General features: G+C 41.0%; 1 protein-coding gene across 2 annotated transcripts in view; it reads right to left on the bottom strand.

The window, feature by feature from the left end:
- The window catches only part of LOC106567284 (synaptotagmin-1), an 81219-nt gene that overhangs the window by 36123 nt on the left and 18710 nt on the right, over positions 1-26386 (bottom strand). Inside the window, exon 2 of one of the 2 annotated variants that reach the window (XM_014136412.3) lies at positions 7457-7517. The exons of the other annotated variant lie outside the window; for it this stretch is intronic. The gene's annotated coding sequence lies outside the window, so the exon portion shown is untranslated. The remainder of the gene's footprint in view (positions 1-7456; positions 7518-26386) is intronic. 2 annotated transcript variants of the gene reach the window in all.

Below are 26386 nucleotides of genomic sequence, written 5' to 3' on the forward strand. Positions count from 1 at the left end.
TTCACAACGTGGGGTGCTGAATGGACAGAATCTTTGTGCAGTGGAGAGAGACAGAGACCGAGACCGAGAGAGAACACGATCTGATTGATTGGTGATGGCACATGCCTGGCTCGAGCCATAGCAATAGAAAATCAATAACATTACAGATATTATACATTACCTAATACATATTCAATGCACATACAGGGTTTTGGTAATACTTCCTTTTAAGGGGTCCTTATTACAGTGTAATTACATATGTAATTATAACAAGTATTGTAATAATTGCAATAATTCATAGTTAACCTGTAATAACAACATGCAACTGGTTGCAGTATGTAACAACGAATGCTTGTTACCATGCTTGTTACAAATGTTAAAGTTTCCGATAGCATCCCAAAACACCATATTTCATCCTGCACAAACCACGTGACACTGACACAACTCTGCAATAAAGGTCTCTGGAGTCTAATTACATTAATGTAGATATATCATGTACTCTGTGGTGTACTAGTCAGTTTATCCTCCCACCTGGATGGAACATCGGGAAGCCATTAAATGAGGGGCATGTTGTCAGGATGGGTAATGTACTATATAAGTAAACATTAATTACAAGTAAGTACCCCTCAAGATACTCTTCATTCTAACTAGCTAAATCCTGTGTAACACCTAGTAATTACATTGTACTTATGCAGATAGTACATGTACTCTGTGATGTCCTTGTAGGTTCATCTTCTCACTTGGATGGCAAGGAGGTTCACGTTGTTATAATGGGTAATGTACACATTCATTATAAGTTATTATTTTTATTATAATCTGTGATGACACCCGTATCAGTGAGGTTGACCTATATGTGATCTGTTTTTGTAAGCTCAACCAAGTTAACCCAGATGGTACATTTTATGGGGCCAAGTGCTAGCAACAGCATTGAGTGGAAACTTTGAAGAGTGTTCATTCACAGGTAGGTAAGTATAGAGCCTATTGAGCCTCAAACCTTTGTAATCTCGGACACCCAGCGCATCGGTCCACAAGAGATTACAATCTTGTGAGCTATTACTGAATTGGATGCAGCTGAGGAGAAACTAAACACTGAATTGGTGAATTTAGTGGAAACTCCCATTTCTAACAAGCATGGTAACAAGTATTTGTTGTTACACATCTGTAATTACAGACTGCAATTACCACTAGTTACATGTTATTATGACAATACATCAACTACAATACGTTACAGTGTAATTACACGTTTTTTTTCTCAATATAATGGCAGATTGCTCTGGGGTCGTCCAGTGTAAAGGACAGAGGGTTGGGCAGGGGAGTAGTAGCTGTCCTCCCAGGCGGTGATCTCCTCTGGGCTTTATTAGCCCTCACTGGGCCCCCGAGGCTCCAGGCTGCCATCACTCAGGGAAGTGACTCTGATTAATCAGGTGTGCTAGAGATGAGGAGTGCAGGGCAAGGCCTGCTTGCTGGAGAAGAGACTAGCACATAAAGTCGCCATCCTATAGTCAACCATGTCTCGCTATATCTCTCTCTCTCTCTCTCGCTCTCTCTCTCTCCACACACACACACACACACACACACACACACACACACACACACACACACACACACACACACACACACACACACACACACACACACACACACACACACACACACACACACACACACACACACACACACACACACACACACACACACACAGCTCGTATCGCCACGCCTATTCCTCTTCCTCATAACACCACAGTGTGGCTCCTCTGTGTGCCTCAGAGACCAACAGTGACATTTGGGCAGATGGGACTCTGGGTTTGATCACGCCTGTCTGTGGTACTGTAGATTGTATTTTCTAAACGTGTTTATTGTAGTGCGATTCATCAATTAAGATTGCTGATATGTAGAATACATTTGAGTATCTTGTGGTGAAAATATATCCATCTAATTAATTAGCTGATGCATATTTTTAGGAAGGTAATATTTTTGCAGTGTTAAATAAAGGTTAAATAAATAAACTATGATAACCATGAAATATGTGCTGGGGAGTAGTGAACTACATGTAGTAAAAATAGTAATTCAGTCAAGTACAGGTTTAACTGAATGACAAACAAGACAGAATGCATTATGGAATTGTATTGAATAGTTTGGGTTATGGCCTCGTCTCAGAGGAATGCTCCTTGGAGCCAGATGCTGATGACAGGTTGCCCTATGCTGGGCTGCATAGACTGTAGTTAATAGGTAAATGACATTCCGCATGCTTGCTAATGGTAAAGAGGAAGAGAGACGTGACGCTATTCTGATGAGGTAACATTATTAACACTACAAATACCTGTTATGCTTCTGGGGTAACATGAACCCTACTATATAAATACCTGCTGTGCTTCTGGGGTAACATGAACACTACTATATAAATACTTGCTGTGCTTCTGGGGTAACATGAACCCTACTATATAAATACTTGCTGTGCTTCTGGGGTAACATGAACACTACTATATAAATACCTGCTGTGCTTCTGGGGTAACATGAACCCTACTATATAAATACCTGCTGTGCTTCTGGGGTAACATGAACACTACTATATAAATACTTGCTGTGCTTCTGGGGTAACATGAACACTACTATATAAATACCTGCTGTGCTTCTGGGGTAACATGAACACTACTATATAAATACTTGCTGTGCTTCTGGGGTAACATGAACACTACTATATAAATACCTGCTGTGCTTCTGGGGTAACATGAACACTACTATATAAATACCTGCTGTGCTTCTGGGGTAACATGAACACTACTATATAAATACTTGCTGTGCTTCTGGGGTAACATGAACCCTTCTATATAAATACCTGCTATGCTAACGAGGTAACATAATATATACTATAAATACCTACTATGATGAGGTAACTTTAGACACTACTGTATAAAAACCTGCTCTGTTGATGAAGTGACATAATAACACTACTATATGGATACCTGCTATGCCCGTGAGATAGGAACTGATGTGAATTATATTGTGCTTTCCACAGTGTCCCCCTCCCAGATTGCAAAGAACCTTGGCGTGACCCTGGACAACACCCTGTCATTCTCTGCAAACATCAAAGCAGTGACTCGCTCCTGCAGGATCACGCTCTGCAACATCTGTAGAGTACTACCCTACCTCACAAAGGAAGCGGCGCAGGTCCTAATGCAGGCACTTGTCATCTCCCGTCTGGACTACCGCAATTCACTGTTGGCTTGGCTCCCTGCTTGTGCCATCAAACCCCTGCAAGTTATCCAGAATGTTGCAGCCTGCCTGGTGTTCAACCTTCCCAAATTTTCCCATGTCTCCCTGCTCCTCCACACACTCCACTGGCGTCCAGTCGAAGTTCGCATCCACTACAAGGCCATGGTACTTGCCTAACGAGCAGCAAGAAAAACTGCCCCTCCCTACGTTCAGGCTCTGCTCAAACCCTATACCCCAACCGAGTACTCCGTTCTGCCACCACTGGTTTCTCGGCCCTCCCACCCCTACGGGAGGGCAGCTCCCGCTCAGCCATCTTCTGAAAACCTCTGAAACACTACATCTTCAAAGAGTTTCTTAAATGGACCTCAGACTGGGGCGAAGGTTCACCTTCAAACATGACAACGACCCTCAGCACACAGCCAAGCCAACGCAGAAGTGGATTCGGGACAAGTCTCTGAATGTCCTTGAGTGGCCCAGCCAGAGCCCGGACTTGAACCCAAATCGAACATCTCTGGGGAGACCAACCTGACAGAGCTTGAGAGGATCTGCAGAGAAGAATGGGAGAATCTCCCCAAATACAGGTGTGCCAAGCTTGTAGCGTCATACCCAAGAAGACTTGAGGATGTAATCGCTGCCAAAGGTGCTTCAGCAAAGTACTGAGTAAAGGGTCTGAATACTATGGGTACAGGTGCATTTACCACATTTGAAACCTATACTAGTTGGTTGCTGCTATAGGCCACTTAGTGCTGATGTGAAATATCTTGATGTAATTTGCGAAATGTTGGATAAGTTATCTGATGAAAATAGGGAAATATATTTTTTGGGAGATATGAATATCGATTTTTTTTTATACAATCTGTCTAAAGAGAAAGAACGTCATTTCTGTTGCCAATGTATGTAACCTAACCCAAGTTATGACATTACCAACCAGAACATTCACTAATAGGTCTGGTATTACATCATCAACTTGCATCGATCACATTTTTACTAACATGGCTGAACATTGTTCTAAAGCTGTATCAGTGGCACTAGGTTACAGTGATCATAACTTGGTTGCACTCACTAGGAAAACTAAAATACCAAAGGCTGGCCGCAGGTCCTACAGAGGGTTCAATCAGGGCTCGTTTGTGGATGAGATTAAGAATGTGCAGTGGTTAGAAGTGTGTAGTAAGGGTGATCCTGAAATGTCACTAAAGTTGTTTATGAAATTATTTATGAGTATAGCTGATAAGCACGCCCCTTTAAGAAAATGCACTGTGAGGTTAAATGGTCCCCCATGGATTGATGATGAGCTGAGAAATTTAATGATTCAACGTTATGATGCCAAAAAAGTAGCAGATAAATCTGGTACTTTGTTTGATAAGCAAAGTTATTGTAAATTAAGAAATCTTGTGACTAAGCTAAACAAAGGAAAGAGAAGGGATTCTATCAGCACAAAATTGATGAAGTAAAGGGTGATGGGAAACAGCTGTGGAGAACATTGAACACTATTATGGGTAGGAATTCAAACATGTACGCTTCTTTTGTTGAATCAGAGGGTATATTTATTACAAAACCACATGACATCGCAAACTACTTTAATTAATATTTTACAGGCAAAGTGGCCAAGTTGAGGAATGCTATGATTCGAACTGATGGCTTCATGTCACATACCCTTATAAAATATTTTTTCATGAAGGAGAGGCAATGCAGGTTCCAATTTCATCAAGTAGAAAGGGAAGAGGTAGAAAGAATGCTGTTGTCTCTTTCGGATGACAAGTCGCCTGGTACAGATAATCTAGATGCCAAATTGCTTAGAGTTACAGCTAACCAAATATCTACACCAATCGCTCATATCTTTAATAAGTGCCTGATGTATGGGGTGTGCCCAGAAGTCTGGAAAGAGTCAAAGGTTATTCCACTACATAAGGATAAAAAAATCTGCATTCACTGGTCCTAATAGTTGTCCTATAAGCTTTCTGCCTGTGTTAAGTAAATTATTGGAAAAAATTGTATCTGTACAAATCAAGGATTATTTCTCATGTAATGGTCTGATAACGGGTTTCCAGCATGCATACAAAGAAGGGCGTTCTACGAGTACGGCCTTAGCACAAATGACAGATGATTGGTTAAAGAGTATGGATGATAGGAAGTTAGTTGGTGCAATGTTGCTGGATTTCAGTGCTGCTTTTGATGTAATTGATCATGAACTGTTACTAGGAAAACTCAAATGTTATGGTTTTAATGATTCAGCTCTATCCTGGATGGAAAGCCATCTATCCAGGAGAAGGTAAAAAGTGTTCTTTAATGGTAGCTTTTCAAATAGTAAAGATATACATTGTGGTGTTCCTCAAGGAAGCCTCCTAGGCTCACTGCTCTACTCTCTTTACTAATAATTTACCTTCAGTAATGAACAAAGCAAGAGTGGTCATGTACGCTGATGACTCTACAATGTATAGTGCAGCATCAGAATGTAATGCGCTAACAGATGTACTGAGCAGTGAACTAAGAATGGTGTCTGAGTGGGTTGATATGAACTAATTGGTGTTGAACATTTCTAAAACTAAATGTATTGTATTTGGTTCTAGATATATGCTTGCTGATGACCCCCAATTGACTTTGTCGATGAATAGAATACATGTAGGACAAGTGAAAAAAACAAAACCACTAGGTGTCATAGATAATATTGTTATTAAGATGGGTAAGAGAATTGCTGTTACAAGAAAATGTTCAGAGTATGTAACATCTAGCACTCTGAATCAGGTGATTCAATCCCTGGTCCTATCACACTTAGAGTACTGTCTGGTTATATGGTCATCTGCAGCAAAGAAAGATATGAAAAAGCTCCAAATGGCTCAAAACAGGGCTGCCAGATTAGCTCTTCATTGCTCTAACCGAAATAATATTATTAAAATGCATCAGAATCTTTCATGGCTTCATGTTAAAAACAAATTACTATCTAGTCTTCTGATTTTCTTTAGGAATGTTATATTTTTCAATAAACCACAGTATTTTTCAGTCCAATTATTACATACTAGCAACACGCATAACCACCAAACCATACAGGTAAATTCAGGGCAGCTAAAACAACTCAAGCCAAGGACAAATCGCCTTAAATCTACAGTTTTATATAGAGCTATAGCTGAATGGAACTTTTTACCAATCCATATTTCTCAGGGAAAAAGTAAATCCACCTTCAATAAAAAAATAAAAGAGCATCTAATGTGATAGACCATATGACTGGACAGGAAATAGAAAGCATCAACTGAATGTTAAATGTGTTTCCTGTCAGGTATTTTAATTATCTGTATTGTCTATTTGTTGAACGTTTGTGAAGTCTTGATTGTGGTTGTTTGTATTGTCTGGTTAATTGGTGTTGGACCCCAGGAAGATTAGCTAGCGTTATGGCGTTAGCTAATGGGGTTCCTAATAAAAAATAAAAACGTTTTTTTATTTATTTTTATTTTTAATACATTTGCAAAAATTTCTAAAAACCTGTTTTTGCTTTGTCATTATGGGGTATTGTGTGTAGATTGATTTTAGATCAACGCTGTAACGTAACAAATGTGAAAAAAGTTAAGGGGTCTGAATACTTTCCGAATGCAATGTATATGGTTGCTCCTAAAGGTGAACATCATAATTTGCATTGACACAAGAGAACCCTGGAATCCCCTCAATGATGTAGAGTGTAGGAAACTGTTTAACTGATTAATAATCTATGTCAAGACCAATTGATCAGTCATTCTCTAGTAAAGATAAGTAATTCATTAATCAATTACATCGACTGGTTCAGTCAGTCGGTTTGCCCCGACTTGATCAGAGTGCTATGTCAGGTGACATTGGCAGTTGGCACACTGTGGCCAGTCAAAGACAGGCCCCCATCTGGGCAATGCCCACAGTGTAGCCTACAGCAGAGACTGAAGACTAGAGACTAGTGAAGGCTTCCTGAAATTAACAGAGATGATGATCTTTCTGAGGGAGGTTTGAGTAGAGGGGAAGGCAGCATGTAACGATGTTTGTGCAGTGAACTGTCTCTGGTTAAAGAGGCCAGGACCAATCACAGCGATAGAAGTGACAGCTACATCTTGAGGAAGGACAGCACACAATAAATTGTTTCTGTCTCTTGCTCCTTCTATATCCCCTCTCTCTTTTACTCTATCTTCTCTCTCCCACTAAGCAACCCTTCTGGCGAGTCCAGTCCACCAGATATGCCCTTATTAAAGATTTACAGCTTTGCAAATACACTTTTTATGCCAATATTCTGCCCTCTTAGCCAGATACTCACAGCCAAATCTTGATAGGTAGCCACACGATCACAATGAGAGTGTTGTCTTATTCAAGCAGATCTAGAAATGAAACATGAAAATAATCAGTTGAATGATACAGTTAAATTATAGCAGAGGTCAACAACAGGTGGCCGGCGGGCCAAAACCTGACTGCAAGTATTTTTTGGGGCCCCTCAAAGTTTTTAGTAGACAAAATTATAATAATTGATAGTAAAATCACCAGAAATCCAGCAAAAATGTTGTTTAATTTAGGAAATCTGTTCCCAAGTATTCCCACAAATAAAATAAAATGATATATGTGATCATGTCTCAATGTAATCAAGATATGAAATTATTAAAAATTCCAAAAATTATTATTAAAAATTCCAATACAAATCTCTTTTTAGACTATGTTCCGGCCCCCCGACCATCTGCTCCGACAAAAATCGTCCCGTGGCTGAATCTAGTTGCCTACCCCTGTATTAAAGTATGGATGGACTAACAATCAGAGTGAAATCTCATTGAAGCATCAAAATGTCTGTTTCAGCCCTGGACAGCTCCATTCTGGCATTGGGTAAAATATGAAACACTCTCTGAAGTATCTGGGTGTCTGACAGGCTAAGTGGCAGGACATTCAGTGTGTCTATCTGCTCAGTATGGTCCATATCTGAATCAGATGATTACAATCACCCTCACCACATTCTACTGTCACAATATGATGGAGATTCCCCCAAAACTGCCCAACGGTTTATCACAAAGCAATTACCATAGCAATTAATAAAATGGTGTTACTTTAGTAATGGCAGTATAACTACACGGTAGCAACTGTGAAACTGAGTAACAACTCACAGTAGCAACTGAGTGCAAAGGGTTACCTAAAAAGATGTGTATTTCACATATTGCTCCCCCATCTTTACTAATCATTTGGACTGCATACACTCTGGAACTGTTAAGCAACCTAAATCAACTTGTACGCTCTAAGAGGTTCTGACAGTTGTCTCAGTCCCACATAGGGCATGCTGATGTATGCTTGGAGGCCACTCTGGTACAAAGAGGCGGACTAATGAGTGCTTGCTGTTGCTGGAAGCTTCTCCTTCCTCTTATTACAGCTCTCTGCATTTATTGAATTAATGTAATGCAGAATTATTTCCTGGTGGTATCGCTGAGGAGGCTTGTGATTGGCAGGTTAGGACCAAGATAACCCTGTTATAGCTATTCCTCCCACCCCCACAGATCCTTTGCCACAGACCCAGCAACAACAGCCCAATACAACCCAGCCTGGCCCAGAACAGAAGCCTACACACCAAATGGAGGGCACAGGGTCATTTTCATTAAGCACCACACAGAAGAAAGCTGACTGAAACAGAGAGGGTCTACCTGGACTTTTCTAACAATAAACACCCATTTTCTAATAAGAAACACTAAAATGTTATTCATGTTACTATGCCCTTCACGATCCCAACTTCTGATGAGAGAATCACTTTTCTGTCCACTGTATAATTAACTACATTAGTCATGCATAAATATTTTAGTGGGCTGATGACGTACTCGTACTAATAAATGCATTGAAGCAAGTATGTACGGAAGCAAGCGTGCACAGTCACACTCATATGCACACACATTATTTCAACAGCATGTACTGAACATATGCTCAACGTCTCTGTGTGGTTTTTGGATAGAGCTACAGTAAGTGATTGTTCCATTAATCCACTAATCTAGTTGAGACAACAGGCCAGTGGGGAAGATTCCCAACAAAGCCTCTCCAGCTCTCAGGTTTTTGGACAGAGCTTTGACATTTAATAATGGGTTCTCCTACAACCCTCCAGAGCCAGATGGGGACAGATATTTGGCATTGAGTGTAAACCTGAATGGGCGTGTTCTCTGGGTCTGGGTTTAATTATAAACCCAATAACCCAGAGCTACTCACACAGACATATTTCTTATGACTTGTGGGAACTATCGATGCAAGATTCCAGGAACACTTGGAATGATTGATTAGTTCCTAAAAAGCACAAGCTGACCCACTTTGTTATTAATGTAAGTGGGTTCCATACATTGGAAAAGTGTCAGAATCATGTAAAATCTGTCAGGATGCAGTGCAAGAAAAATCTATTGTACACAGGATATGTATGGCATAACATTGACCCTTTGTGTACATTTTCAGCCATCAGAAGATCCATCAGAAGATTCGTCTGAATGAATAGTCAATCAGCCACATTAGCATTTTAAAGACCTTGGAGAGTCTCATTCAAGGACTATTTTCCTCCACTATTTCGCTTAACAATTCATTTCATGATTCGTAGGATTTAATTGCCCTAGGTGCATCATAAAGACATCCAAAGGGACATCTTATTCAGTCTAATTCTGTGCAGTCTTGAGAAAACAATTATGTTAAATATTTTCTTAGTCATCACTCCATTGTCTCTCTTCCTGTATTTGTATGTATTTGTATTTATTATGGATCCCCATTAGCTGCTGTCAAAGCAGCAGCTACTCTTCCTGGGGTCCAGCAAAATTAAGGCAGTTTATACAATTTTAAAAACATTACAATACATTCACAACACACTGTGTGCCCTCAGGCCCCTACACCACCACTACCACATATCTACAGTACTAAATCCATATGTATGTATAGTGCGTATGTTATCGTGTGTTGTGTTGTGTTGTGTTCTGTGTGTATGCATGTGTCTGTGCCAATGTTTGTGTTGCTTCACAGTCCCCACTGCTCCATAAGGTGTTTTTTTATCTGTATTTTAAATCAAATTTTACTGCTTGCGTCAGTTACTTGATGTATAGAGTTCCATGTAGTCATGGCTCTATGTAGTACTGTGTGCCTCCCATAGTCTGTTCTGGACTTGGGGACTGTGAAGAGACCTCTTGTGGTATGTCTTGTGGGGTATGCATGGGTGTCCGAGCTGTGTGCCAGTAGTTTATACAGACAGCTCGGTGCCTTCAACATGTCAATACCTCTCATAAATAACAGTAGTGATGAAGACAATCTCTCCTCCACTCTCAGCCAGGAGAGATTGACATGCATATTATTAATATTAGCTCTCTGTGTACATCCAAGGGCCAGCCGTGCTGCCCTGTCCTGGGCCAATTGCAATTTTCCTAAGTCCTTTTTTGTGGCACCTGACCACACAACTGAACAGTAGCGAAGGTGCGACAAAACTAGGGCCTGTAGGACCTGTCTTGTTGATAGTTTTGTTAAGAAGGCAGAGCATCGCTTTAGTATCTCCCCATCTTAGCTACTACTGCATCAATATGTTTTGACCATGACAGTTTACAATCTAGGGTTACTCCAAGCAATTTAGTCATCTCAACACATTATTTATTTAAAGATTTAGTTAAGGTTTAGTGAGTGTTTTGTTCCAAATACAATGCTTTTAGTTTTAGAAATATTTAGGGCTAACTTATTCCTTGCCACCTACTCTGAAACTAACTGCAGCTCTTTGTTGAGTGTTGCAGTCATTTCAGTCGCTGTAGTAGCTGACGTGTATAGTGTTGAGTCATCCGCATACATGGACAATCTGTCACTGCAGTGATAGTATCAAGAACAAGATGGCCAGTCGTCACATACTAGTGTAATATCCAAATCAAAAACCTTTCAGAATATGATGTCACAAATGTATGAGTGAAGCAGCTAGCCCAGCCCCAGTCTGCAGTGTGCTGCTGCTGACAGAGAGAGTTTATGGGTCGTAGACGACTGCTCAGGACTCCAGGTTCCAGTACAGTGAGTTATGACTGAGCCACACAGTCCTCCTTCTACACCAGGCCCATGGTGGTGCCGCAGCCGCCTGTGAAACTGTCTGAGCTCTGAGGTGTTTATGGCTAGCTGCAGGTGCTGAGTGACAAAGAGGTAAAGAACATTTCCTACCATTAGCTCACTGCTCAGGCCAGACCATACTCAGACCTCTAGCTAAAAGGCAACAATCATTATTTCACAGAAAAGATGGGCTGCAGCAGAGCAAAGTAAAGAGAGAAGATGTGTGGAGCTGATGTATTCTCTCTCTCTCTATCTCTCTCTCATAAAAACATTACAATATTACCCACTGGCCAATGTTACCACGAATGCTTGCAGCTACTATCACCTTGATGACATTACGGTAGTTGTTGGTCCACAACAGATCTTGGCAAAATCAATCCTAATGTGGCAGATCTGTGAGACAATCACTTCAAAGGGGATTGCTTTCTCATTCTTTCCCACTGAGGATAATTGGATCGGTCCCTTCTATTTGTAGCCTCTGGGGAAGACAGTAACCCAGAGAAAAACAAGCAACGATGGGCCTGAGCCTGAGATTGTCTTTAATTGGTTATTGGTAAACAGGACAATTTCACTTTGCTTTGGTTGCTGGATGCCTCCAGAGGATTTAACCACCATTTAGAGGTGAACTCCCAGAGCCCAAGCCAGAGATGAGGAAGGATTTACTTTTAATGAACTGTCAAAATAGGAGTAATACTTCTCTTTGATCTTTAGAGTTGGCCAACATAGTTTTCTTAATGTCAAAACGGAGTTATGTTCAATACTAATCCAGTTACGCCAGGGAACTGTATGAATCATATCTCACCATATATAATTCCATCGTCGAACACGATTGCCGTTTCCTTTAATTTAAAGGTTAGTCGAGGCAAGGGAAATAGACTAGCATTCTAATTTATTTGCTGTGTGGAAATGGTGACGGCTGTACTGTGATTACTACATGGAGCTGTAATAAGTTATACATAACATCACTACATCTGTGTTCTGAATCAGCAGCCTACTGTGTAATCACTTATCACTCCAATACTACATCATATCATTTTTCCGTTTCTCCATGACTGAACACTGTGTCAGAGAGGGGGAACATACCAGCAAAACAGCTGAAAATGTCACTCACCATCAAAGTATACAGAGCCTTTCTATTCTTTAACAAGATTATTGTGCAGCAGCAGAGACAGCCCCTTGCATCGCTGAGCCCCTCAGCATCCCCCATGTTCCTCCTAACTAACCCTCTCTCTCCCCCTCACAGACACGTGACTCTCCACGACTACACTGTTTCCACACAAACCACGAGGATGAATTCATACGGGGCAGTGGTGGCTTAGAAGAGATATTTAAGGCTCTCAGCTGCCCCCAAGCTCTCTGGAGCATTGAACACGGGGAGATGTGTGTGTGCATGTGTGTATATGTGAGAGAGAGTTTGTGTGTAGTGGAGCGTTGTACACTGGAGAGATCTGGCCCAAATGTAATCCCTCTATTGTGATGTGGATGGTTGTAGTAGAAGAAAGGGCTGTGGCTGCCTGCTGCAATGCAGGGGTTTAACATGGAGATATGAACACATTTCAGTAACATGCCTACACATATACACTCAGTGGCTAGTTTATTAGGTACACCCATCTAGTACCGGGTCGGAATCCTTTTTGTCTCCAGACCAGCCTGAATTCTTCGGGGAATGGATTCTACAAGGTGTCGGAAACGTTTGTTGCTCAATTGGTATCAAGGGACCTAATGTGTACCAGGAAAACATTCCCCACACCAGTACACCACCCCTACCAGCCTGTAACATTGACACCAGGTAGGATGGGTCCATGGACTCATACTGCTTACACCAAATCCTGACTCTGCCATCAGCATGACACAACAGGAACCGGGATTGGTCGGACCAGGCAATGTTTTTCTACTCCTCAATTGTCCAGTGTTGGTGATTGCGTGGCCACTTGAACCACTTCTTCTTGTTTTTAGCTGATAGGAGTGGAACCCAGTGTGGTCATCTACTGCAATAGCCCATTCATGACAAGGATCGACGAGTTGTGTGGTCCGAGTTGCCGTACAGCACACCACTGTTGTACTGCGTCATTATTTGTCTGTTTGTGGCCCGCCCATTAGCTTGCACGATTCTTGCCATTCTTCTTTGACCTCTCTCATCAACTAGCTGTTTTTGCCTACAGAACTGCTGCTGACTGGATGCTTTTTGTTTGTCGCACCATTCTCGGTAAACCCTAGAAACTGTCATGTCTGAAAAGCCCAGGAGGGTGGTTGTTTCTGAGATACTAGATCCATCTCGCCTGGCACGGACAATCATACCATGCTCAAAGTTGCTTAGGTCACTCATATTGCATATTCTAACATTCAATCAAACAGTAACTGGATGCCTCGATGCCTGTCTGCCTGCTTTATACAGCAAGCCACGGCCACGTGACTCACTGTCTGAGGAGCAATCCATTTACGTGAACAGGGTGGTGTACCTAATAAACTGACCACTGAGTGTAGAACTGGAAGCCTTGCACAGACTCAGCACTGTGCTTCAGTTTTGCACACAGCAATTCCAATCATTTGAATGCTTCAGATAATTATTCAATACTGTCTTAGGGTCCCCCCTGCATATAAAATAAAAAGCCATTTGGGCCAGGCTAGGTTCATTCACAGAGGTAAGTGTTTTCCCAGGTTTATATCCTGTAGAAGACCGCAGCATGACACCCCAACGTGCAGATGCAGGCCCATTTTATAGAGCAGTCTGCTCCAGGAAAATTATTAGTAAGAAGGCAGATAGGCCAGGGAATTGAAGCTTGCAGTGCTGCGAGGAGAGAGTCAGCCGCTTAGATAACAGCTGACAAAAGAGTTGTAAACAAAGAAAGAAGGGGTTGAGAGAGCAAATAAGGAGGGACGAGAGAGGGATAAATAAAAAATGATGTTGACTGTGTGTGGCTGGTTAATCTTTCTCTCCTTTTACATTATTCCATATCAGGCTTCCCAGTTGGCATCATGGTACAGTATAAATAAAGTGTGGTAGAGTAGAAAAACATGTGGTCTGAATAAAAATAGGATATAAAGGATTATGTATACTTGTCAATCAACTCTAACAGTGCATTTTCATAATTTTGTGACTGCAGTAGTCAACAGTACGTCCTGTGTATTTGTTCCACCAGAGTTTTTTCATTGGTTTATCCTAATATTCAAAATTACCTTTGAAAATCCGCACCTAGGCGTACATACACTACATGAACAAATTGCCCATCGAACATCTCATTCCAAATTCATTGGCATTAATATGGAGTTGGTCCTCCCTTTGCTGCTATAACAGCCTCCACTCTTCGGGAAGGCTTTCCACTAGATGTTGGAACATTACTGCGGGGACTTGCTTCCATTTAGCCACAAGAGCATTAGTGCGATCGGGCACCGGTGTTGGGGGATTAGGCCTGGCTCGCAGTCGACGTTACAATTCATCCCAAAGGTGTTCAATGGGGTTGAGGTCAGTGCTCTGTGCAGGCCTGTCAAGTTCTTCCACACCAATCTCGACAAAACAATTTCTGTATGGACCTCGCTTTGTGCATGTGCACAGGGGTATTGTCGTGCTGAAACAGGAAAGGGACTTCACCGAACTGTTGCCACAAAGTTATAAGCACAGAATCATCGAGAATGTCTTTGTATAATGTAGCATTAAGACCTCCCTTCACTGGAACTAAGGGGCCTAGCCTGAACCATGATAAACAGCCGCACATCATTATTCCTCCTCCCGCAAACTTTACAGTTGTCACTATGCTTTGGGGCAGGTAGCGTTCTCCTGGCATCCGCCAAACCCACAGTCTTCCGACGGACTGCCAGATGATGAAGCGTGATTCATCACTCCAGAGTGTTTGGAACTGGGTAGTGAGTGTTGCAACCAAGGACAGACGATTTTTATGCATTACACGCTTCAGCACTTGGCCGGTCCCATTCTGTGAGCTTGTGTGGCCTACCACTATGCGGCTGAGCTGTTGTTGCTCCTAGACGTTTCCACTTCACAATAACAGCACTTACAGTTGACCAGGGCAGCTCTAGCATGGCATAAATTTGATGAACTGACTTCTTGGAAAGGTGGCATCCTATGACGGTGCCACTTTGAAAGTCACTGAGCTCTTCAGCAAGGCCATTCTACTGCCAATGTTTGTCTGTGGAGATTGCATGGCTGTGTGCTCGATGTTATACACCTGTCATCAACAGGCATGGCTGAAATAGCCAAATCCACTAATTTGAAGGGGTGTCCCCATACTTTTGTATATATAGTGTATTTTCCCTCTTATCTAATCAGGATATAAATGGACACTTACTGTATTAAACAGAGGTTTCTGTGAGCTGCTGTGTTGATCCATAGAGTTACCCAGAGTGGGAGGGAGGTGAGGGGATGATGGTTGTTGTGTAGGCTAGGCTACAGTACATGACAGATTGCTGACAGTGGGTGTCTTTCACCATCAGCAGAAACAACCCTACATAATGACACTCTGGCTCCAATCTTTACACTGCTGATATAGGCAGTACAGAACAGTACAGCGAGGTGGGGGAATACCACACAGTCAATCAAATCAGATACACTGACTGCTTGCTGCAGCCCAATTCAGTGAACATACTGACCGTATAGCTTGACTCCTATCATGGGCTTACAAACTCCTCAACTGAGTTAATTTCAACTGTGAAATGATTCAAAGAGCTAGCCTATTACGAAGTTAACGATGCATGTTAAAATATTCATGGAGTGTAATGATTAAAGATTGGATATTTAATGTGTTTTATAAAGAGCAATTAATAAAGTATTCTCTTTTTCTATTCTCTTTTTCTCACACACAGTGTTCATCTCTGTGTATGATGAATCATCAGAAACTAGGAGAATCTCTTGACCTTGAGCTAAGTTTATTCTCTCCCGTCCTTCTAAACTGTCAACCCTCCCAGTTTATCAGTAAGAATGCAGAGACCACAACGCCATGACAGGGAATCAAGGACCGTGTGCTTTAAAACAGAGGTTCAGTGATTTAAAATGGCTTCTACTTCAAACCCTAATGCCTGCAATCACAATGCCTGCATCATCTGAAACCCCTTTGTTTTGTTTTATGTATATATAACTTTTTGTTCAAGTTCAACACTTGTGAAATGTGATAATCGGTTTTATTCTTCTTTGAACAAAATGCAATTTTTCACCAAGCAGCAGGCCATAAATCTTTGGTGGATGGAGGGCAGCGGTGGCAGCCTGCAGGCCTCCCTCTAGTCTTGCTACCTGGCTTCTTCAGTGGGAGACAAGGAAGGCTGTGCTTATGTACAGAAATAAGGCCATCCATCACCCAGTGCCAGAGAAACAAACAGTCAGCTGCAGACTGGGATAAATGAGCACACTGTTTAAGATTAATTACTCCCCTCTGTGGTGGCTGCCAACTAATGTACCAGAACACTCCAAATCTGTAGTCAATATAAAAACAAATGATGATGATGAAAAAAATCACGCAAATATAGAGAATGTCTTGTTTTTCATGATGATTAATAGATCAATATGCTTTCTTTTTAAGCTACAGTATGTGTATAACAAGAGGAACTGAAACCCTCCAGACTCAAATACTATGAAGTCATAGAGGCAACATAAAAGCACCCGAAAGCAACAACCAACTGACAAGGGGACTTATAAAGTCCCAGAAATGTCAAGTAAGTTGTAGTAATTTTGTACTCTGTGAGCAGCTATACTACTTTGCCAGCAATATAAACACCATTACAGGTACCAAGTCCTTCTATATCCAGAGCTTGATGGAATGAAACCCACCATCAAGAGCCTGCTGGTCTGTATCCTGGCGTTACCACTCTGGCCACTAGGGGGTTCAGTTTCTGCCTGACCCTGTTATTGAGTGGTCAGTGAGTTAGTGTAGGTCATGAGATAGACAAGCTGTCTGTGTCTGCTCACGGGGATCATTCACATTCACACTCTCTGTGAACCAAATCTAGGAAACCGGCGCCAGCGGTCAAAAATAAAACTCTGCTTCCCTCTGTCTGAAAACCAGGTCGACCTCAGAAAACCGTCTAGTCACGCAACCTAAAGGGGGAGGAGGACATAATGATTTTGCAATTAAGACATGTCTGGCATGTAAAACGGACGACAGTCCTCAGACAAAACAAACCAGGCAATTTACTTCGAATCTGGCCTGACGCATCTCCTTGAATAGCAAAGTAAGGTTTGAGACAGTGGTAATGTCCGAATACCCATACTTGCGTCCTAAATAGTAGGCCGTTTGAGTATGCGAAAAAATTAAGTTGAATAGTATTCGACATTTCGAAAATCTAGTATACTTTAAATGCCCGGATATCATGCTAATTTCGGCTTTGACAACAGCTGATCAATTACAAGATATGTGGGTGCGCTACCGACATCAACGAATAGCGGGAAACAACGCAAACACGTATGACACATTTTCAGTACACGAAAATATGTTTAATAGTATGCAACATTTAGATAATCGAGTATGGTTTAAATGCCAGGATGTATACTAATTTTGGCTCTTCATCACAATGCAGTGGAAGAGGTGGGCTGCAAGTGGTAGCCCTAGTTCTTTTCAAATAGCCAAAAACAAATCTAGACCACTTAATTGGGAAGATGCCCGGAGCTTCTGCGGTGGTGTTCAAATGTAAGCGAAGTAGTTTTTGTTCTCCGTAAAATGATCACGAGTATTGCATCGAAGGATACATCTTTGAAAACATAAGTCTTTTTTTTTTTTTTTAAGTACAAAATGCTTACCCAAAGTGGATTTTCGTTTTCTCACTGAAAAGTTTTTTTTTATTATTTTGGTCATCATCAGAGCTTTTAAACTAAATACTAAACCATCTTTTGATTTCTGAATGTGTTGTTACCAGGGACTCGGGATGTGGCTGCGTTATTGATGTCATGTTAATCAGGCCTTTTGATTTGAACGGATTGTTTTATTTTTGTAGGCTAGGCTACCTAATCAATTATTACATTTTTGGATCAAGCCTTAGCAGTCATTCTGATCTCGTTCCCAATGATCAGTGCTATAGTTTACTAAGCTATGTTGCTGCCCAGCGGTTCTGAATTTGCGATGCACCCGACTGTCCACGTTTTTCTGTGCAAGTCTTCTGATTTGAACATTTCAAAAGTTTCGGTGTGTGTACTAAGCAATTTGATTACATTTATATACAGCGCATTCGGAAAGAAAAAATACCTTTTTCACATTTTGTTAGGTTACAGCCTTATTCTAAAATGGATTAAATAAAATGTTTTACTCATCAATCTACACACAATACCCCATAATGCCAAATCGAAAACAGGTTTTTATAATTTTTTTGCAAATGGTTAGCCTTCTGGAAGGTTCTCCCATCTCCATGGAGGAACCCTGGAGTTCTGTTAGAGTGGCCATCGAGTTCTTGATCACCTCCTTGACCAAGGCCCTTCACTCCGATTGCTCAGTTTGGACGGGCGGCCAGCTCTAAGAAGAGTCTTGGTGGTTCCAAACTGAATGATAGCGGCCACTGTGTTCTTTGGGACGACCTTCAATGCTGCAAAAATGTTTTGGTACCCTTCCCCAGATCTGTGCCTTGACACAATCCTGGCTCGGAGCTCTAAAGGCAATTCCTTCAACCTCATGGCTTGGTTTTTGCGCAGACGTGCACGGTCAACTGTGGGACCTTAAAAACGGGTGTGTGCCTTTTCAAATCATGTCCAATCAATAGAATTTATCCCAGGTGGACTCCAATCAAGTTGTAGAAACATCTTAAGGAGGATCAATGGAAACAGGATGCACCTGAGCTCAATTTCGAGTCTCATAGCATAGGGTCTGAATACTTACAGTATGTAAATAAGGTATTTCAGTAAAAAAAAAAAAAATTGCAAACATTTCTAAAAACCTGTTTTCGCTTTGTCATTATGGGGTATTGTGTGTAGATTGCTGAGGAAAAACATTTTATTTAATCAATTTTAGAATAAGGCTGTAATGTACCAAAATGTGGACAAAGGGAAGGGGTCTGAATATTTTCCGAATGCACTGTATACCTCCGTTCATATTCTATTCAGAGTTTAGAGAAATTAATCAAATTGAAAATGAGCTATTATCAGGCTGGTTAATGCGATGCATGTCTGTTGAATTTGGAAAAATCAATCTGCACTCAGCTGAGCCCCACCTAATCAGCCAATCAGGACCCACTACTGCGTTGCGGCTGTGGCATACTGCATACGTTTTACTAAACAGTACCTGCTAAATGTTTAAGTATGTAATAAGCTAGTTTTGGTATTCAGCAGGGTTCTCCCAAGGTCACTTGTGTTTATATCAGCCCACAGTAATGGCGTCTCATTTGGAGCCTATTATGCTGACACCTGATGTGGGCACAAAGTACTAAAACGTATGACTCCTTCTAGTGTTAGAAAAACTGTTTTGACTCTTGGACAAATGACTTTTCTAAGCACCACTTGAGAGATTACAATAAGCACTTATCCTGAAGTGCCAGTACATAGAGAAGGTATTGTTTTTTTCAAGGTACTTTTTCCAAGTAGCTGTTACCATTTGCAGGACTTATAAGTGTTTCGATGGTGTCTTCTAGGGCTCAGTGTCTCCTTCTGTGATGTGAATGCTTTGACCTGAGAGCATAGTGATAATTAACTGTGAGATCAATTGTAAAGTAGAAGGGAGTCATTTTAAATTAATCTCATTACAAACCAAATTAAGCACTGACCTTCCAAGCATACCAGCACAGGGAAGACTACAGGAAAGGCAAGAACAAGTACTTTAACACACTCACTTATAATTAAAATTACAACTGTCATTGTTATCGTTCAAGGGCCTTTCCTGCCATTATAAAATTGTTCCCTGATTGTCATTTTAAATCAGAATCTTAGGAGTATTATCTGGTGATTAGAATCAAAGCGGCATCAGCATCTGGTTCTTTTTATTTTCACTTTATTGTAATGTCCATGAACAGTGTAAACAGTATCAATGACACTGAGATCAACTGAATGCTTCCATAAGGGACATAACATAGTATATTTATGACACCTATATAGTAGCAGTGGCTGGTGATCAGGGGCTGGTCATAAGTTCCATATAGTACCATTACCTCAGTAGAGCTCGTAGAGCTCAGTGGTGTGGCACGGATGAATACCCCTCTGAGATCTCGTCAGACACCAGGCTCCACACTGTCTAGGTTCAATAATAGGTTATGTGACAAAACTCCCTTGGTGATGGTTGGAGGAGAATAAGGTGGGTGTATTGTCTCGGTTCAATTACTCAAACACATAACTGAAAATGTAATCGTAATTGACAACACTTCATATGGCACAGCTGGTTACTGTAGAAATGAGACGTGTATTTTATTCTACTTGAAAACAGCTATACATTTGCAGTCATTTTTCTGTCACACACTGGTAGGTACACTTCAGGCATTCTTCCTTTTCTTTTTCTCTCTCTCGCTCTCACACACACAGTGTACACACACACACACACACACTACTCACACACACACTACTCACACACACACAGTACACACACAGTACACACACACACACAGTACACACACACACACAGTACACACACAGGTCAAAGATGTTCCTGCAGCCAGACATAGGGGTATTACCGCTGGGCCTCACCCAGTGTTGTAATCTTGGTGCTGCATCAACAATCGATGAGCTGAGGGCAGAGGGAGAGAAGACAAGACCAATCGATGCCCAGTTAGGAGCCTTGTGGTAATTGCGGAGTTATCAGTTTCCAGCAGCGAACTGCTGTTAACTTTACGGTACACAGATTGGATGACCCTTTCAGAAACACCCTTGAAAATGGTTGATTCCTAGATGGATAGATCAAGTCCTTGTCCTCTCTCATTGTCCAAAATGGTTAACTCCTAGATGGATAGATCAACTCCTTGTCCTCTCTCATTGTCCAAAATGGTTAACTCCTAGATGGATAGATCAACTCCTTGTCCTCTCTCATTGTCCAAAATGGTTAACTCCTAGATGGATAGATCAAGTCCTTGTCCTCTCTCATTGTCCAAAATGGTTAACTCCTAGATGGATAGATCAAGTCCTTGTCCTCTCTCATTGTCCAAAATGGTTGGCTTCTGTGTGACACATTTTGTTGTTATTGGGCAGTTTGTATCATGTAATTACAACATAAAAAAAGTCTCTGTATTACTTAATAATAATTTGGTAATAATTATATTTGTTCTATTATATGTACAGGTGTGTATTAATATGCATGTGTGAATTGGAAACGTGTTTTTTTGCATATCCCAACTCTTCCTGAGACACCCTCAAAGAGTGGGGTCACGGCCAGGGTCAGCCATTATCAACGGCGAACCTGGAACAATAAGGGTTAAGTGCCTTGCTGAAGGGCACATCAAAAGATTTGTCACTTTGTTGGCTTGGGGATTCGAACTACCAACCTTTTGGTTAATGGCCCAGCACTCTAACCGCTAGGCTACCTACCACCCATGATAAGAGACAGTAAATTATGAAATACTTACCTACATATCTTCTCAGAACGATACAGATGTTCTGTCCTGTTATCATGAATCATGATGTATGGGTATTACTTCAACAAGAGGTTATGTTGAGGAGGGACTCTTTTGGTGGGGAGAAGAATCTATACGTTTACAAGTTTAGTGACTTTTTCCAATGCATATGCTATTCTGTTAAGGATGTTGAAAGTATTCTACAGGATGGTTGTAAATGATAGTAGATTGTGTAGCATGAACACTCAATCCACTACAACCATTATGGGAAGATCAATGTAAAGGATAGAGCATTGACTCAATCAACATACATGTGCTCCATTCAGCCGATGTTTCTCAGCTCCCTTTTACAGTCAAAAACACCATGTCAACAAGTTAACAGGGCTAACCATGAACCACAGTGATCAAATCATAAGGATGGGGGGGGGGTTGGAAACATCTCAGAATATGTGCAAAAAACCTCTCCTCTGCTTTGACGAGCAGGCCAAGCCCATACAGTAAATACAACTGGCAGTATGTTATTAATTATTCAGGAGGAAAACCTATTGTGAAATGCTTGCAAAAATACAGCACTCAAGGCTGTGGTAAATCTGTGTACAGCATACCATCTGCTACCTGTCAAAGCTAACGGTCGCTGTGGGCACAGCAGCACTGAAGAAACATTGATCACAGATACAGTTTATACCCATTGTGAATCAGAAAGCAGAGAGGAGCACTGTACCTCAAAAACGACTTGTGTCGGAAAAGCAAGGGTCTATCCTGACAGGAAGTCAAAGTGAGTAATGTGCCATTCAGTTCATTCAGACTTGTTGGTTGGAAGTGTGAATGTGTATCCATGTGGGCATGGGTGACCAATTCTGGGTGTTTGCACACATAAGGGTGTTTGCACACCTAAAGGCCACTAGCCCACTGAGCTAAATGCCTATGTATTAGTATAGGGAGCTATCACACATCTTAAGATCTCAGACAAGGTTATTTAGCATCATGCCGTGTCATTGTCCTCCTGAGATTTCAAGGCACTGGGTAGCGTTGTGGATATTGAATCCCGAACAGCGTGGTACATACTTTATTGGTGTACAGAATATGAGGTTTGTAAAACAAATCTACTTCAACTCATTTAGAAATATGGCCAACGAGCCACCCAGAGGAAACATTCATCTTGACAGTTATTCAAGACCCACCTGCCTCAAAACTCATAAAATATTCAGGCTTAATATACAGGCAAAGGTGAGTTTCCCTGGTCCACAAATCCTGTATCTTTCCTGTAGGGTTACTGAGTTCTTATCCAGAGCTTAGCTTCCAGCCTCCATTTTAGTGACAGAAGGAACAAAATGTCCTCAGTTAAGACTTGAATAATAGTTTACCTCAAGGCCCGTAATGCTGGGATCCTGTTAAGCTCTGCCTAAGGGCAGACAAACACATGATTAAGTTCAGGATGTTATTTATGAAAAAATGTAAGAATAATATCAGGTCATACTTCATTGTCTGCAAAGGGTAAAAAAAGAAAGCAGCACATTGCCGACCACCCAGGTTAAAATCAAGATGATTTGGTGAGATCCTAGGTAGAACTGAATGTTCACGCATACAAGGATGGGGGTTTCAGCTCTTTGCTTTGGTTAAAACATCCTTAGTCAAAGCTCTGCAATTACCTGATTCCCATGAGTTGAAATCATTCTAATGTATTTAGATAAGAGGAACTGCTCAGACTCCGACTGAATACTGACTGAAACTATGTGCCCTCAAGGGTTTTAAATTATTGATAACTATGATAAATTTACTGTTTTCAAAGCTCAACCAACTTTATGAATGATTTGCCTCGGAAGGTTGGCTGGATTCAATAGTTATTTCAAACATTAAGAAGAACATACTCAGAATTCATAATTCAAAATATCAATATTGACCTCTGCCTTGTGAATGAAGTTAATGTTCACAGGCTCTTTTCTAAGTAGGCATCAACTTTAAACCATTGTTAACTGGTAGGGCTTGAAGAAGGCTTAGTTAGTGAGCATTAATATGTCCTGAAATGCCAAATATGTCAAAAGAACACAGTCAGGGACAGCTTTCATTATGTTGATGATGTGCAATTGAGACTGTCATACTCAATGCTGTCTATTGTCATTCACTTGGGCAGGAGAATGACTGATCTAACAACTGATCTAATCATTGGTATACAACACTCTGTTGATGGCATTTCATGACCTTTCTACCGCTGCATTAGAATACATGTAGACCTGCAGTAATACTAGGGCAGCAGCACACAGAGAATAGATAAGGAGAAAATGTCAATTCCCCTGGGCATACAATGGCTTCAGAAAGTATTCACACCCCTTGATTTTTTCCACATTTTGTGGATTTAATTGTCATTTTTTTGTTGATGATCTACACAAAATACTCTGTAATGTCAAAGTAGAAGAAAAACTAACATTTGTAAAGTATTAATGAAAAAATAAAACACCAATATATCTTGTTTAGATAAATATTCAACACCCTGACTCATATTTGCAATTCTTGAAGCTCTGTCAAATTGGTTGACAACCATTTTCAGGTCTTGCCATACATTTTCAAGCAGATTTGAGTCAAAAGTGTAACTCAGCCACCACAGTGTATATATTTGGCCTTGTGTTTTAGGTTATTGTCCCGCTGAAAGGTGAATTTATCTCCCAGTGTATATTTGGCCTTGTGTATTAGGTTATTGTCCCGCTGAAAGGTGAATTTATCTCCCAGTGTCTGGTGGAAAGTAGACTGAACCATTTTTTCCTCTAGGATTTTGCATGTGCTTAGCAACTTAAAAAAAAATGTTTATCTCCCCAGTCCTAAAAGATTACAAGCATACCCATAACTAGGGGTGCAACTTTCACATGTCCCCCCCCCCCCACATTATATTTCTTCCCCCATTTTATTATTGGAATGTGATACCAAACAATGCTCCGGTGTGCTTTAGGACCATGCAGACGCCTCCGAGCGTTCGGGTAAGCTGTTTGGAGTGTTTATCCGACTGGATATCCGACTGTCTAAAACCTTCTAAAACCAAGGTTGTGCCCCTGCCCAAAACATGATTGAGACATGCAGCTTGAAAATATGGAGAGTGGTACTCAGTAATGCGTTGTATTGGATTTGCCCCAAACATAACATTTTGTATTCAGGACAAAAAGTGAATTGCTTTGCCAAATTATTTTTGCCAGTACTACTTTTGTGCCTTGTTGCAAACAGGATGCATTTTTTGAAATGTTTTACTTGGTACAGGCTTCTTTCTTTTCAGTCTGTCCATTAGGTTAGTATTGTGGAGTAACTACAATGTTGTTGATCCATCAGCTTTTCATTTTTTATTAATTTGTAAAAATGTCTAAAAACATAATTCACTTTGACATAATGGGATATTGTGTGTAGGCCAGTGATGAAAAAATCTCAATGTAATCCATTATAAATTCAGGCTGTAATATCAAAATGTGGAAAACGTGAAGGGTTGTGAATACTTTCTGTAGGCACTGTAAGTACGATGCAATTATGCTGCTATGCAGCTTTACTGTCCTATTCTTCAGGGACTTGACATCCATGAGGTGAAACTGAAAGTCAATATCTAGAACAGAAATGCATATTGCATACAGTGAAATGTGTACAAAATATTAATATAGGTGTATGTGCCGCCGAATGGATGCTTGTTTTAAGCGTGGCAGAAGAAAAAAAATCACCATCACACACACACACACACACACACACACACACACACACACACACACACACACACACACACACACACACACACACACACACACACACACACGAGAGAAACAGATACACAGGCAATGACAAACACATGCATACAGCTAAATCACCAAAATATTGTCTCAGACCCCAGTGGATTAGTGGCAGCTGGCCAGTAATAAAAAGGTGGATTCTGGGCTTGAAGCACCAAACATAGCCACTGTATAAATCTGTGTTAACTAGACTGAACACTGTGGGATAGAAACAACCAGCTTTTCCAAATGGCCAATGGGGAGGTGAGAGAGGCTTCGTTGCCTAATCAAATTAGTCTCTATCTCCTGTTCTCTGTCTTCCTGCTTGCTTTGTGTCATACTATTTCCAGCCGCCTTGATAAGAAATTAAAGCAGCGCTGCATTTTTAAATGGCAGAAAGCGGCAGAGAGGAATTGAGCTATTCATGGCAATACGATTTCATAGGGAAATGCAATCAAAATAGAGACCAATCAAATGAATCCTAGCTCTTTCTTGTTATAACAGGAATATTAATATGATACACACCAATGGGTTGTTCTTAATGTTAACCATGTCAATTCGGGACTCTCTCCACAATTTTACACCCTGTTGTTGCCTTGGTGCAGAATATTCATCTCACTGGCTAGTCCTGCTTTATAGAACCATAGAAAGCAATGTAACGCTCACTGCTCAGCGATCTAAGCAGATGACAAATCAACAGAGCAAGAAAAAGTGTGATGGGAAGAAAGCGGGACATCAATTACGTGGGAGGGGAAGAGTTGTTGCCCGCTACCTTAAAAGCAGTTCAGCCTCGTAAGAATCACAAGGTTGCCTTCCTACCCCAACAGTTACATCAGTCCTATCACACACAGAGTCTACAACACAGTGTCATGCACAGTAATATCACACGGATACGGAGTACGAAACAGCTCACAGCTTGAATCGTCATGTCATAAAGGAGTGAGACAGCCCGAATGAATAATTTACCTTGCTTTCTTAACTGTCCACCATCATGT

Source organism: Salmo salar, chromosome 13 (assembly GCF_965601325.2).
Source record: "Salmo salar chromosome 13, fSalSal1, whole genome shotgun sequence".
NCBI lineage: Eukaryota > Metazoa > Chordata > Actinopteri > Salmoniformes > Salmonidae > Salmo > Salmo salar.